Below are 17,517 nucleotides of genomic sequence, written 5' to 3' on the forward strand. Positions count from 1 at the left end.
CAATAGTCATGAAATAGTGCATTTCCTTCAGGCTGGTGCACCTATGTTTCTGTTTTACTATTGGATATAATTAAACAAAAAATGTCAGGAATATTTCATTACAATTTTACCTGAAGAAACATTTTTTTTAAACGAAATATTCGTCTCGGTATCACCCATAATTCATAGAAGTTATGCCATATACTTCAAGCATTTTCAGCCGAGCCGTAAAAAGTTATTTTTATGATTTTTGACCGGCAGCATAGCACAAGGTTAAAATATATGATCTCCGCATCACACGCCAATAATAATAACTTATGGGGCCAAAGAACTTGCGGCTGACCTTCCCTCATGAACGTTGTATGAATTGCTATGAGTATAGGTCACCTCCGAAGAGATTGTTATCTTTCATCTTGTTCTAACTTACTGTTTTCACAAGTAGGTTTCGATATTTCCGTTTCGGCTGTATCTAGTCGAGATATGGATGGTAATTTGTATTTTATGGGGACTATTAATAACGTTATTGTAAGATATTCGTTGTCGATATGGATGTTGATTGTATTTTAATTTTTAGAAAAGGTTGATAGGGGACAGTGTTCGTTTTAGTGTTTTGATATACAGGCCGGACCACCGTAGTAGTAACATAGGCAGAACCGGACGAATTAGCGTATACCCGTCCGCCGGATAAAAAGCTTAGATTAAGAATAAAAATAGATAGAGCAAGTCATTCATAAATTCACAAAATCGAGGTGCCTACATCGTTTTATCGGTGAGTGCCCCCACTACCATAGTTTATGGACAGCGGGGTAAAGAGGAAAGTGGTAGGGGAGTTTACAGCGGAAGAGCATCAAAACAGAATTTAACCTTGAGATTCATTGATGATAGTAAAGTAAAAGCCAGAGATATAGAAGTAGGTGGTTAGAGGCAAAGATAAAATATTTTTTAATAATAAATTTTAAAAGTATGTTCATGCAATAAAACTAATAAATTATTATAAATACATAATAGTATATGCTATAAAATATTTAACAAACACTATAAAAAATTTGTTTATTAAATATTCAATAATTAAAAGTTAGATATAATTAAAAGATATTATACGTATTGTATATCGTATAGTGATTGATAATTGATAAACTAAAATGTTAATGGAACAAAAGAAAAATAGATGCATGTGAATAACTATTTTTTATATTAAATATCAGTAGATATTATTTACAATAATAATATAATTAATATAATGTATAATTAAAAAGCACAAAATTCATCTTTTCCTACCTATACCATAAATATATTCGGTAATTTTAAGTGGAAATATTAGCACAAAAACTAAAAAAAAACAATGTTCTGTAGTTTTCAAATTCATATTAGTAAGAGAGTAATATTTTGACCAAACGAATTCTCAGTGTAAGGATATTTACATACCATATAATTTTACATTAATTAGGTATTAATCATAACACGATATTAATAAAAAACACAAGTGTTGTATTTTAATAATATATTTAGGGACTGAGTAAAAAATATAATATATGTATAATATTCTTACATTTACAGGTTCATATTAAATAAAATATTGTAACCTGAAAAAATATATATTTTGTTAAATGCCACTGTAAGGATCCAAGCAGAAACTAATTTCTCATTGGCTTTTTACTTGTTGACATATGTATTTGCATAACAGATAACATAGTTATAGCAAATAGTCTAAAAAAAACGGCGTCAAAGGCGGCTGAGGAATGACGATTGATAATTTAGCGAGGTCAATCTTAAACTACACCATTTAAAAATCATATTTACTTAATGTAAAAATAAATTACAACCTTAGAGCGCCTTTAAAAAATAGTACGAGCCAAGAAAATGACTTCTAGGGCTTGACCTCACTGAAATTATCATATTTTCATTCCCCAGTCGCCTTTGAAGCCGTTTTTTTCTCGATCGTATGGTTTCCTAACTTATTCAATCAATCAATCATTTATTTATTTCCATAAAACAATGTACAATTGTATAGGAATAGTCAATAAATTCTTAAAGCTAACACAAATATATAATACAAAATATAAAAAAACAAACACAACAGATCATAATAAAATTATCATATACGTAGGCCTCATATTATAATTTGCAGGTATTCCTCCACACTATAAAAGTTCATTCCGAACAAATCATTTTTTAAGTAAAAGTCTAGAATATGCGATTCTAATCACTATCATAATTTGTCTCTCAACAAAAGTAATTCTGTAGCTCTGCCTAGGGTTCACATCTCTCACTATTTTGCATAGTAGCATTACGTCAATTTTAAACATGATGTAAAGGACCAATTTCATATGCACTATGTAATTAAAGTAACGACTTCCACACCATGAATATCTTCACTTCCTAAAACAAAATATAAACATGAAGTTGGTGAATATAAATATCTACATTGAGTATACATTGTGAGCAAAATAAAATTGACGATCAATGACATTCACCACATAAATTTACATTTTATAAAATTACATAAATCTTGCTTTCAAAGCCAACCCTAACGCTGTTTTTTTTTTCGATGGTGAGATCTTATACAACTATAGTGTAATTTTAGTAAAATAATATTAATATAATATATATTATATATATATATATATATATATATATATATATATATATATATATATATATATATATATATATATATATATATATACAAATCTATATACATATAGGGTAACACCTCTCATAGGACGCAATGGCGCCAAGGAAAATGAAAGTGAATTTGTATGACTTGATTGATTTCTAAACCCTCCATTTGTTCTTTCAATACAAACTTCCATCAACAAAAATCCTTGAAACCTTCATATTGTATGAAAGGCACCACCCTGTACACTTTGAATCTGTGTATACATATTAGTATATAGTAATATTTTATATTAAAAAATTAAACTGTAAATATATATGTACTTACATATTGTGACGGAATAGGTATCCTAACAAGATCATAGTTCTTATCTCGTTATATGCAGGATCCTGATATCTTAATGTTAATTTCCTAGGTGATGTTGAAACAACTGAAAGACCACAAATCGCGACATAAATGGCTGTGAAAATCATCAGCTTTTAAATATTTTCTTCAATTCCTTATAAAAAAATCAGCTGTTCTTGAGTTCTCTTTTGCTCGACTTTTTAATATTATGCTATGAATAAATCCTAACAGAGAAAACTATTTAATTTTTCTCTCACTATCTTTTAGAAATCTGAAATAAAATATTTATCTTAGTAATAGAAAACGTAAATAGGCATTATTTTACAAATGTAAACATACCAATTATAATTTATGTAAACATACAAATTATTTGTATTCATAATTAAATACAAATATACGATTTTAAATCGGACAATATTGTAACAAAAATATAAACATTACTTCTTATAATATACATAATATATTATATTCACAAAATTATATTATAAAACAAATAAACAAATTTTAACAAATATGGTAAATATTTTAGGTAAATAAAACGAGATGTTGTATTACCACAGAACAGTACTTACTTTTGAAATGACGATGTTTAAATTCTTTTTATTCTCACACATTTTGCCAGTGTAGACCCATTTTAAATGCTAATTTTGGTCTTTTATATAAAATGAAACAATTATACATTAATAGTTTATTAATAGTTAAGAAATATGGAAAAATAAAAGCACGGCAAACAGCTGATCATGCCAATCAGCTGTTTATCGACAGTATTGACACTGTTGACCGCGTCCAATTCCCCCTACTATAGAAAATACTATAACAACAGAGCGGTGTTGTCAGATTAAAATTAATCCTAACGGCTGATGAAAAATGACGAAATTTACAAATATTTCAAGTTTATTTTTCTTGTAATCTTGACTGAATCTTAATAAGTACTAAATAAAATTATAAATGTCGAAATTTTGAAAAGTAGTAAGCTAATTATATTATTATTTTCTTAAGATTTCCCCAAAGTATACGTATACAAAATTAAAAATAAACAAAAGCGGAGAAATACTGGGCAACATACCAAACAATAACAATAGGATGTTGGCATTCGCATAAAATGTAAACAGTTCCCCTGTGATAAAAAGCAGGCGAAAAAATGCGATAAAATAAAAATAGGTCGATATATGATAAGAATGTTTCAGAATTTGTATTTATTCGTGTTTTAATAGCCAAAACGAATACGTAGATTCTCGCGACAGGATGTTTATGAAGTTCGTGAGAAAATTCAAATTGTAAAATGGTATTTCCAAAATAGGTCTTATCGGGATATACAAACAATTTTTCCACAAACTTTTGTAAACAGGCCAATTCCATCTTTATCTACTATATCAAGAGTTATTAATAATTTTGAAACACATGGGTGGCGTGTCCCCACAAAAACACAAAAAGCCTGATGTGTTGATTAATGAAGAACAGGAGTTAAAGCAAGTGTTCGTTTGTGCTACCGCGGATCAAAATCCCACGTTTTCAAGTAATCAAATTGCTGAGGTGGTTGCCCTGCACAATGCCCGTATTGTTCAAGGATATTTGAACAATACTTTTCCCAACCGTTTAATTAGTGGACATGGAACTATTTTGTGGCCCGCTAGATCACCAGATCTTTCTCCCAATGATTTCTTTTTGTGGGGTTATGTAAAATAATGTATGGTCATAATAGGGCTAATAATCTGGATGAGCTACAAGTAAAAGTACGAGAGGCTTTCCAAACTATTAGCCCTAATATGTTAGCCAATGTCAGACGGGGATTTTACGACCGCCTAGGCTTCTATCTAGCACAAGAAGGTAGTCTTTTTGAACACTTACTTTTATAACTTTTTTTTATTTAGAGTAATATTATAGTTTTTTTTTGGGTTTAGAGAATTTATTTATTTTTAGTTTTGGCTTGTAAACACACTCAAATAATAAATATTTAAGTATTTTTATTTTAAATGTTACCTTAAGTGAAGGTAAACACTTAAAATGAAAATAATAAATACACGGCACTCCTCGCGTCGTATTCCTAGTCTGTCACGACCGACCCGTCCAAGCACAACTGCAACTGCGTACTGCCTGACCAGCCGACTAGCCGGCAGTGACTCTCGAGTACGGACGCAAAACGGGTAAACGTAAATTCGTCCGGCAACTTGCTATGTTACTAGTAGCCTGGTCTTCTCTGTATAGGGTGTTTTTGGATGAACTAGCATTAGATATTTTTCTGTCGTTCTTTCTTATTTGTACATACAAGGTGTCCCAAATTCAGAACAAATGGGCAGTTATGGGTTTTAAAAATGATAAAGATTTTTTTAAAAAATGGTACAGAGACAATATGTTTCTTTTGGTCATATCCACCACCCCTTAAAATACTTGCAGTTATTTCTGTGACACCCTGTATACTCAAATTAATACAATTTTTTGGATTGTGCTTTATTGTTTTGAAACAAAAATAAAATGAAATAATGGTGTATTTTTCGTTCGATACGTTTGCTAATGCCTTCAGTAAACATCTTTTATGAAACATGGCACTATCTTCGTCAATATTGGTTTAGGGCACGTTAGCTTTTGATGTAGTGGCACAAACGTTGCGCTTTCGCAGCGTATGCAACCGCCAACTCGAGAACTGCGTTTAGTCGGGCAAACAAGAACTAGACTCACGAAAGGAGGAGCTAATTGCTCGTAAATCTTCCTCCATTTAACTATGAGAGTTGTTACTTAAATATGTATTTTATGGCATATGTCTAATATAGCGTGCCTTGGTTTCTTGTTGTACGTAGACGCACTCGTTTTGTTTGTGCAAATATATTAGCAGAATTAACGTCAAGCTGTAATAAAGGAAGGAAAACAACAAATATAATTATATCTTTTGTTCTCTTTAGTTTTGTTTAGATATATTTTTTTGACGGGATGTTTGTGTATATTATCAGTTATTATTTGATGATGAAAATTGAACAATCATTGGCTGGAAACAATGTAAGGTCTTTATGACAAGTTTACAGCTTTAAGCAAATTTGCGTTTTGTTTCCTGTAGTCTGTAGTCATACAAATTATTATGTACAGGGTTGTTCACCACATACGACACGGAGTATTGTAGCTAAACGATTAGATTTTTACAAATTGTAAGTTTTGGATTCGTTATTAGAGCTACAATTTAAAAATATTTTTATAAGATATAGAGTGTCATTTTGGAAGTGTGGAAACAGGAAATGACCGAAAGTAATTGAATACATCAATACAGATTTATGTGATATTCTAACATACCAAATTTGGTTTTACTATTTATATTTTTTTTTGTAAATTTACTTATTTTTTTTCAATATAGGCTCACGACAGTTTTGTAAGCTTCTAGTAACCCCATGGCGGTGTCTACTATTACTAATGATCGAATGAACTAGATATTTAGTTTGGATATCTTCAGTTACTCTAAATGCCTAATAAAATTCCTGTTATTTTTGACATTTTAAACAAAAAAACAAACCTACCATTATTTAATTTCAAAATATCATTTTAAAACTTCAATATCAGTATTTTTTCCCAGAAAAAATGGGTTTTAAACCACCACATATAACGTAATTCACAATTCGCAGCTGTTACTAAGGAAATTCAATTAAAAAATTAGGTTTTCAATATTTTTGGATGTTAATACACAATATATATTATGAATTTAAATCTGGACATTATGGCGAAGGAACTTGAATAATAAATAACCTTTCTCTATTGTATTTGTTTCCCACTTGTATGTGTTTCAGTTATTCGTATGAAAATAGAATAGCGATAATTTTGTAAGCCTTGTTGAAAAACGAGTCGATATCCCTGCGGCCGACCAATGAGTCATTCGGGTAAGACAGAAAGGGACTCGTAGAATGCAGACAGGTTCACAAATATCGATACGTCAAATGTTCGATATTGTAGTAAAATATCGATATTAAAATTTAATTAAACATATAGTCAAAGAATAGTTGCAGAGTTTTCTAAATTAACAGTTTTTTGAACGGTTTTCTTTATTTTGAAGGAAATAATTCAAAAATCACAGGAATAACATAATCTGCCAATTGTGGTATAGATAAAATCATTAATAAAGTGTTGATGCTGCGATCTATGTTTTTCTAAAAAATCTGCCATGAGTTTTGGTCGCGTCCAAATAATCAGTCATGAATATCGATAAATTTTCTTGAAATAAACATTCCTATTCGAACGACCACTCCCTTACTTGTCAAGAGTAGTATCGTATTGGCCGATGCTTGCACCTGGTGCCTCGGCAATTATAAAGTCACTCGGCGACGGTAGTAGTAATTAACATATCAAGGTGAAAAATGGAACGACTTTTAAGAGACTTTTAAACGTCTAGTTTGTTATCTCGAAAATATACAATTGATGGATTCGGAATATTAATTTGGTGTTCTGACGAATGTGAATTTAATTAATTTATTTTTTTTTATATTATCATATTATGTATGAAAGCTATCCTGTCTATTGTAAGGATTCCGCGGGTCCTTTTTTATTTAAACACACCATTGCGATACCCCTGTATTATTGTACTAAACCTTCCTCTGGTTCTTCTTTGCATTAAAACACTTCCAGCTTTTTGCAAAGCTCCAGATTTCACTGATCCTAGCCCCTCCAAAAACCCTTACCCTAAGGGTACGAACATAGTGGAGGCAGGTTTCTGCTTTCCGGCAACCAGCGCCGTCTCTGGGGACCTATTCTTGACCACTCGCATCTTCAAATATCGCTCGCATCTCGCATCTCCTAAAAAGCCATATAACAATACACAGATGCGTAACTTTGCGTATATGCATCACGTGTATTGTATATGGCTATTTCGGAGATGCGAGAAGGATTCGGAACTAGATAATTAAGAGGAAATTTACCTGATTAACTAACCTAACCTAACCAAACCATATTCAAACGCCGCGCCCGCCTCACCGGGGCCGCGCATAGGTGTATTTGGTCTATAAACCTGGCCTAAAGTGATATTTTTTTATTTTCATTTTTTATCTTAACTGAATACAAATCTATAAATACTAAATGTAAGCACGTTTATTAGTTATTAGCTTTTTTAAGTCGTAAGTTGACTATCAAATAAATAATATATTTCAGTTAAAAGTATGAATTATCTTGAGTGTATTCTGAATATTTCTAAGATTATAAAAATAGTGGAATTGTTTGTAGTGCTTTTTTTGTGTGCAAATTGTTCATAATAACTGTCATGATGGATACATAGCCAGCTTTGTTTGTTTGCTCTGTTCTGTTTTATGCCATATTTTTATTTTGAAATGTTTCCTTCTATTTTTTTATAATGTTTTATATTTAAAAAATCAGTGGCATTTTTATAAGATATAAGACTATTCGGCAATATTCCGCATGGAAATTAGTATCCGTTCAATGCTTAAAGTCTCCAGCATTGGAATATGCACAAAAATCTTGCCAATATTTGCCACTGCCAAAAAAAACATTGATTTAAATAGATTCTTAAAGGAAATGGTCTTTGCCCTATTAACACCCATCCTCGCTCAAATATCGTCTATAATATACAAATTACTTTCTTGTTCTAACATCCTCATCGAATTGCTTGGTTTTGCACAGTATGGCCCTATTTGATCGGTGAAAAAGGTTTCAGAGTAGAGGAAAAAATATTGTATAGGATAAACAAAATGGGGTTCCATATTAGCAACTTCTCCTCTAATTAATAATTAATATTACTAGCAAAAAAGCAAAAAAATCATAAAACATAATTTTGGCCAACTTTTAGTTCTTAATACCCCCTGTGCGCCGTCGGCGCGTGCAAAAGCAGAAATAAATAAATTTTCGTTCCGGTAAAAGCGAGAACGCCGATGAACGCTGGTTGACGGTGCCTGCCTGCTTTCACTGTGAACTAGCCGATTTGATAACACGCTTTAATTTTTCAAGGTTATATGTGCGAGGCGGAGCGGCGCGGCGCGGCGCTACTATGTAACCATATACAGGGTGTCCCAGAAATAAGTGCAAGTATTTTAACTTAACTGGTAGTATAGTTCAACCCCAGAAACACGCCTATGAGGTTTTTTTCTAAATAATTTTTTTTTGAAAATTCGGAATTTTTTGAAAATATTTTTGGAATTTTTTTGCAATTTTTTTTAGTTTTTATTTAAAAAAAAATAATTTCTTGATAATATGGCAACATAGGTAGTAGATTAAATTTACAAGAAAGAAAATCCAGAAAAGATCCAGTGGTTCTGAAACAAATCTCGAAGTATTGGAAAGAATGTGTAAATAAGGACCAAGAACTATTGACTACAATAAAACGACGGAAAGCAGCATATTTTGGTTATATTTTTCGAAATAACAAATATAGTTTCCTACAGCTGATCGTTGAGGGAAAGATTGAAGGACGACGAGGCATCGGGCGTAAACGGTTTTCCTGGTTGCGGAATTTGCGCCAGTGGTTTAATATAGGAGAGGCCAGTGCAATTATCCGTTTGGCTCAAGACAGGGAGGAATTCCAATTGATGGTCGCCAACCTCCGATGAGGAGAAGGCACATGAAAAAGGTTCTCAAAATTTTAGCAAAAAATCATTTTTTTTTTGGAAATTTTCAAAGTAAAATAACTCCGTTATTTTGGACTTATTTGAAAAACGATAAAGAGAAAATATGTTTCTTTTATCGAGATCTACCACCCTTTAAAATACTTGCACTTATTTCTGGGATACCCTGTTTATAACAATACACGTGATGCGTATACGCAAAGTTGCGAACGATGTCAAGAATAGGTACCCAGATTGGCGCTGGCTACCAGAAAGCGGCAAACCTGCTTGCACTGTGTTCGCACACTAAAGCGTCGGTATTTCAGTGCCGGACAGTAGCACAGCAGATGCTTTATGGTTTCTTCTTCAGTATCCGTAACAACAATTAACATTTTAATGTATAATGTAGTCGATAAAGATATCGACATAACGAAGCAAGTCATATTTTAAAAGAGCATTTCTCTATAGTTTTTTTTCAATCAAACGAAATGAAAAAGGTATAGATAAATTGCAAGCAAACGACCTCAACTTTACTGTTCTTATTGTTCTATTTTTCTTCATATAGCACGAGCCATTTTGTCTCGTTGTAACGTGAAAAACGAGACTTACTTTTCTCTCTAACGGCACCTCACAGTCACACACACACAGTGGCAAAACGGCCACAAACAGTGCGGGCGTGTTTCTTTTACCGAAGGCGTTATTATGGCCGTTTGTTTGACTTGCTGTTGCTCTTTTTTCGCGTCTCTTTGATCCAAATGGCTCTTTTATTCTCTTCATTCACGCCTGCTTTGTTGATACTTTAAGCCTCATTGAAACAAGTAAACGTAGAGGTGCCGTGTTATATGAATGGTCATTGGTTTGTAGCTAAATAAAACAGTAGTTGACCACCAAACGAAAACCGCATCTAGATTGTAGATCTATTGTGTCTCTCTTTCTTGAGTTTTTCTTGTTCTGGTGTTCCTGTTAGAAACCCCGTGACAATCCGAAGATTGTTCTTACTTAAAGCAAGGAAAATCTTTGAAGGGAGAAATTTCTTCGAGTGTATTAGACCGTTGGATGATTCCCATTCCAGGTTACGGATGCGGAGTCTCAGGATTTTGAGTTCCGTTTTAAGTTGGTTTGCACTTGGGAAGCCGAAAGGTTCTGGTCCATTTAATGGAGTGTTCGCTCCTTTTCTAGCTAGATCCTTTGATTTTTCATTCATTACCTTCTATTCCTTAGTGGGCGAGAGCACGGGCTAGCTACAGTACTAGCTGTAATTTTACTGGATAAGTTGTGCCTGTACAGGTAAGACTGACATGTAAAACGTTATGTGTAGATAGGGCTCTACTACACATACGAGGTGTAAATAAAGATTACAGTTGAGGGTTGGAACCTTTGGTGTTACACTCGTTGAGTTTATAATCATATATATATATATATATATATATATATATCATATATATATATATATATATATATATATATATATATATATATATATATATATATTGTATAAACTAGTTGAGTTTATAATCATCTGCTGATGATGCTAACATGGTTACAGTATACTTATTTCTCTGAGATTTAAGCCTTTTTGAGATTTCCGCTGAAAAGTTGACGTATCCGCCGTAAAGCGCCGTTTTCAATCTATTTTCATGACTTATTTTTACTGCAATACCGTTTTACAGCTGTTCAGTTGATTGGTGAATCGCCGTATTGTGATTTAATGGGAGCTGGGCTTTAACAGCCCAGATGCGGTGTGCTGTAAAGACGATAACGTCCATTTTAGTCCAGCCATTTTTCCGCCAGAGTATATGGGATTTCAGAATTGGATTTATATTATATTAGGTCAAACAAAACTGGCAGCCAGAATTTGTATTTGACATCATTAGTATTTATTTTTAATATTAGAGCTTTAAGTGTATAAAAACTGTAATTTTGGCATTGAATTTATTCGATTAAACAAATTTTATTTATCTCGTTGGCTTAGACTCATGATCTAAACTGGAAAATAGCTTCTATTCCAGTGTAAACTCTAATTACAGTATTGGTCTGCAACAAAGAAAATCTATTGTGATTCATTGTCAGGTTTCTATCCAAATAATTTACCGGCTTTTCTATTTTCGTGCTCGGATTGCATTTATAGCCACGCGCAGGGCTGGTGCAGACTACAAAATTGTACAATTGCTTATACAATACGGACGGTTTTTTCTCTTTTCACAACTTTCTGAGCTTCGGATTTTTTTACGAATTCGTATACGAGTTTATTCATTTTATATGTAAAAATATATGGAGTTTGTCATCGATCATTGTTTCCAAACCAGACGCCGTTTTTTTGGACCGTATGGTATTTACTGTTGAATAATTAAGTTAGAATTTAACTTGGTTAAGTTTATAATCAAAATGTGACGCCTGAGATAAGTCCAAACAATCAGTATGTATTTTTTATTGGACTGTAGGCGTAATATTTAAAAAAATGTTGATTGTCTAAGTAGTATAATAGTAGTGCATTACTTAGCAGTTATTTTTTTGCATTGTAGCAAAGTTAGCATTTAAAAAAATAAATTTACCTACGTTGGAAAAGGATGTTAGATACTTTCTTATGTTCTTATGTCAAGTGGATTTTTGTTTCTTATTAGTACCTTTTGATGTTCTAGTTATCTGTTATGAAAAGATACATTTCGCATACCATTTATTAGAAAATTCAAAATGGTTAAACATTTTAAATTATTATAAAATATGGTAATCAGTTATAAAAGCATTTTTGTATTTGAAAACTTTAACACTTTCGAGTTTTAATCATAAAAAGTTTTTATTGGACAAAATGCCTAGTTTAATACCTACCTATCTTCTAAAATATTCTAAAATTTCAGGAAAACCATAAAAATACATATCATATTATTTTTTATTTTTTTTAATAAAATCAAGATTAAATGAAATGGAAAATAATTTCAACTTTCACTTGTTAGCCCCTACAAATTAGTATTACATATTTATTTTTCAATTCGACATTTCCGGTTCGGGACATTTTTAATTTAAATACGGACCAGATTTTTTTTATCTAAATTCAAAATTCAATTCAAAAGTACTTTAATGTTAAAAAATATATAAATTTTTGTAAACAAAGCATATTCCTAAATCTAAACCTAAAATACTTATTGCCAGCAAATTTAAACATCAAAAACAGTTCCATCAAAAGCAAACTACTGCGTGTAAATATAAAAAACAAAAAACAAAAAATTTGTGTAAATATAAGATTGAACAAAATACAACCATTTAAACAAACAAACAGAATTCAGGAAAATAGGTTTAAACAACTAAGTAAAATAACATAATAATATACAATACACAGAATAAAGATAAGATAAATAAAATATTTCTAAATTCTAAATACTAAACACTAATATCAAGGGTGTCCCGGTAGAATTCGTCAACGCTGTAAAATGCCCTACTTAAAAGTTCCTTTTTCCTCCGGAAGGTTTTTATGGAATTAACGAGATCTCAAAGCAACCGGCAGATGATTAAAGACCTTTCGGCCCTCATATATTATGGATCTTTTTACCAAGGTGCTATTTGGAAGTATTTTACCATTAAATTCCCTTCATAAATTCAAAAATAAATTGTGGTTAAAAGTCGTAGCATTTTACTTTTTTTGAGAAAATCACCATTATATGTAGTGTTACATTATTATATTATGTTGTATGTAAGGCCAAGACCAAGACTCTTTTATCTTATCTGATAACTAATCTTGGTCTTAGTCTTGCAGCGTCCTGTCTTGCTCTTGGTTTTGCTGCAAGAGGCTTGTAAGTTTTGCATTTTTTAATAGGTTTTTACTGCGGCACTTCCATCATAGAAAATCTTAAAAAAAGTTTTTAAAGTAATTTAGTACAAATGAAACTTTACAGCCCAGATCTACAATTTTTTAAAGCGGGGCGGAAACTTGATATTATGTATATAAAACTAACTGGATGTTAAACCAAATGAATACTTGATAGAAGAAAGTGATCTGCATGATAGGCGCTTTGTGGAAGAAGTTTTTTTATATTAGCAGTAGAAGTAGAAATAGAAGAAAACATATTATGATTTTGGCGTCTATTGCCACAATGCTTTAAAAAATTGTTAAACTATGTCTTTCACTACTCCCACTCGTTTGTACAGAAAAGAAAATGAAGAAATATTTATGTTCAAGAAATATTTGTGGAAGCGATAAACATTTGTAAAAGCGAAAAAAAAAGTTTTATTGAAATTGGTTTGTTTTATTTTAACAAATTTTGATTATAAATATTTTAAAGACGGTAAAAAAATACCCTGTATAATGTCTAGTTTTTTTTAGACGGAGCAATGCTAATTGACTCCTTTTAATCATCACAATACCGGTTGGTAATGCAATCTCATCTTTCATGCTTCGATAACCAACTTTATACATCTGCATATCGAATAGTACACATCGATCGACTAGCACAACCCTGCCTACGCCAACTCGAACGTCATCCTACTGCCGCCGCGGTCGCCGTTGCACCGCCGCCAACGCCCCCTGGAAACAGGCACGCTGCTAGGCATTGAGGCAGGTCGGGGGCCGCAGCATAGGCCTACTCGCAGCCCCATTCTGCTTGCGTCGCCTCCGTACCTGCAACATGTGAGGTGCGACAATGGCGCAGATAGCCGACATTTTTTAAGGCTGCTCAACAGCGAGAATTGGTAGTACTGTCTGGTTTGTCAATAAATTGAACAAAGTATGCTATGAAGTAGTACTTGGGTTGCGTGGGATGCGTAAGTAGTTATCCTAGATCATATATATACTTACGTGGATAAGTAAATCACTATGGAAACTCTCGCAAACATATCAACGACTTCCATTTATCTTCTTTTTTTGTTTTGTTGCACACGCGGTGCTTCTACTCTATCTATCCTTGTCGCGAGGACCTATCGTCCACGCGCCAAATTTGAACATTAATTGTAAAAATTTAATTTTAAAAATGCATCTATTTGAACAATAAATTGAATGTTTACTGTGATAAAACTTTAATTATATAAAAATATGTACTCCGTACGAATATCAATATTGTTAGGAAATCTAACCAGAAAGTCTGCCATGTGGTTTAATATAAATAAAAGAACAACTGAATACTTTAGTTGCCTATGAAAAGATAATTCGGGGACCCTTATATTAAAAGTTCCACACACCAAACACTTTTTAGTCATTTTTACGAGTTTTTAGAAAGTCCAACGAAAAAAAATAAAAATATAATTGCACAAACTTAAAATTAACTTCTCATTGAACACACTTGCATCCTTGGCTATACAGGGTTGTTCACCACATACGACACGGAGTATTGTAGCTAAACGATGAGATTTTTACAAATTGTAAGTTTTGTGTTCGATGAAGGACTATTAGAGGTACAATTTAAAAATAATTTTACAAGATACAGAGTGTCCCAAATAAGTAAAAAATATCAAAGTTTTGTACCCTGTATATTATTACATTTTTAGTTTCTACGATTAAAATAAAGGTAAATTTGATTAAGGTTTATTATACTTAAACCTTACCGGTTTTGAAATATTTTCAATTTTGTGAAATTGCAGTAAAAATTTGAAGGCTTCATTTCTCCAAGGGTATCAAAGTTTTTAATACTAAATATTTACTGTGTTTATTTACTGATCAGTTATTGTGTTGCAATAATAAAAATAATACTACCTTATACAGAGTGTCTAAAAATTTATTTTAAATAATTATTAGCTTCAAACGGCAATAAATTGTTTAATTTAAATGGAACACCCTGTATATTTTACGAGAATCAGATGCACAATTTAATTGTCTATCAAATTATATTATACCATTTTTTACCTATCTCTTTAAGTAGAAAATGCATTTTCTTGTAATTTAGAACTTATTTATCAATATACCCATGGACTATTGACATTTTAGATTATTTTTAAAGAGTACAGATACTAATATTGTCGATATAATTCGTTTATTTCATTAAAAAAATTAAAAAAAACTGTTTAAATATTTGTTAAAGAGGACCAATTAATATGATTCCAGTATTCAAACTACATTAACTGACTGTGCGTTGATTAATAATAATTGCTTCAAATACTAAAAACTGAATTTTGTATGGGCATTAGACAGTGTGATAAAAAGTAACACCTTAAAAATGAAATTTCATTTTTCATAAATACTTATTTATAACAACAGAGACTTTAATTTGATAACTTATTATTATATTGATTTCTGACTCAAATCCACATTTATTTATAATAATTTATTAACGAACACAATTAAGTATGTAATTAATTAGTATATGGGCGGAAATAATGGTGTTATATTTAATTAATGGTATACTCTTTGATAAAGATTTAAATAGTTTTCTTTTTGCATACAAATGGGCTAGTAATATTATCGTTTTGCTAAAAACGATAATATTACTAGTCTGTACATTTTGTACATTTGCTGCTTTAAAAACAATCTAAAATGTCAATATTCCATGGATATATTGATAAATGAAGTCTAAATTATAAGAAAATGCATTTTCTACGAAAACTTGAAGGGATAGATAAAAAATGGCATAATACAATTTGATAGACAATTTAATTGTGCATCTGATTCTCCTAAAATATACAGGGCATTCCGTTTAAATTAAAGAAGTTATGCCGTTTGAAGCTAATAATTATTTAAAATAAATTTTTAGACACTCTGTATAAGGTAGTATTATTTTTATTATTGCAACACAATAACTGATCAGTAAATAAACACAGTAAATATTTAGTATTAAAAACTTTGATACCCTTGGAGAAATGAAGCCTTCAAATTTTTACTGCAATTTCACAAAATTGAAAATATTTCAAAACCGGTAAGGTTTAAGTATAATAAACCTTAATCAAATTTACCTTTATTTTAATCGTAGAAACTAAAAATGTAATAATATACAGGGTGTGCCATTTAAAAAAATACAACTTTGATATTTTTTATTTATTTAGGACACTCTGTATCTTGTAAAAATATTTTTAAATTGTAGCTCTAATAGTCCTTCAACGAACCCCAAACTTACAATTTGTAAAAATCTCATCGTTTAGCTACAATACTCCGTGTCGTATGTGGTGAACAATCCTGTATAAAAGGAGTCGATAAAAGTGATTAAAACAATTTTTAAAATAAAAAACGCAAAAAACAAGCGTCAATGGACAATGTCGACAATGGAAATAAGATTATGACATATGACATTTTTATGCATATTACATGCATTGTGTATAACTGATATTCCTGCAAAATATTGCAAGATTACATGCAATAAATATAAACCTGATGACGGTTGTACCATCAAATATGATAGAAGTTTTCTACGTTTACTTATTTCTGTGACTATTGAGACTAATTTTAACTTTTTGTTTCAGGTGAGTGACCAATGATTCTAATATGTATTATGATTAGTTCTCACAAGGGCGTAAGTATTTTATAATTATTTATTAAAAAAGCTTCATTAAAAGGTCGTCATACTTTTAATATAGATTTGACAAATGGGTTATAATAATAATTGTAATTTTATATAGGGATTATCAATCAGAATTAATATTTTATTATTGAGATTATATAACTGTATATAATACGAATGAATTGATTTCAATTAGAGTTAACGATTTATTAGCATTAAACTTCAATTTATAATTTGTATATTCTGATTTTCATTACCGCTAATTTGTTGTTAATTACCTAATAATTAATTTAAAGTGTCAGCTATAAAGTTTGTATCGAATGAACTTTTCACCTAAATTCCTGTTTGATTTATCTTTCTATTTTATAAAATTGAAATGAATTATTTTCGCTAAATTAAAATTTTTAACTCAGGAATAAATTTCATGTAATTAAACGCTCAGAAATGTGTACTTTTACTAAATATCTGGCAACGCTGGACTATGCAGTTTCTTTTCAAATACCACATATACATATATTAAAAAGCTAGACAAGATCCTACGCGAGGCGAACTAGAGAGACATAGGGCAGGACCGGTCTTTGCTGTAAATGCGGGGGCCAAGAAGTTATTTCGCTTAGTCCGATCTTTTTTACCGCCTTCGGAC

The 17,517-nt window shown here is 31.1% G+C and overlaps 1 protein-coding gene and 1 long non-coding RNA gene across 6 annotated transcripts in view; one reads left to right on the top strand and one right to left on the bottom strand.

The window, feature by feature from the left end:
* Positions 1 to 17,517, top strand: part of LOC115878779 (cell surface glycoprotein 1-like) — a 253,310-nt gene that overhangs the window by 174,597 nt on the left and 61,196 nt on the right. The window lies entirely within an intron of this gene.
* LOC115878780 lies at positions 979 to 3,731 on the bottom strand. 2 transcript variants are annotated; one of them, XR_004049604.1, is made up of 3 exons: positions 3,514 to 3,731; positions 2,924 to 3,212; positions 979 to 2,358 (listed from the first exon to the last, which is right to left on the bottom strand). It is a non-coding gene; the product is annotated as an uncharacterized LOC115878780 (long non-coding RNA). The 2 variants fall into 2 exon arrangements; XR_004049603.1 differs by having other exon boundaries at positions 3,281 to 3,544.

Source organism: Sitophilus oryzae, unplaced genomic scaffold, assembly GCF_002938485.1.
Source record: "Sitophilus oryzae breed Bouriz unplaced genomic scaffold, Soryzae_2.0 scaffold_1525_pilon_pilon, whole genome shotgun sequence".
In the NCBI taxonomy this organism is placed as follows: domain Eukaryota; kingdom Metazoa; phylum Arthropoda; class Insecta; order Coleoptera; family Curculionidae; genus Sitophilus; species Sitophilus oryzae.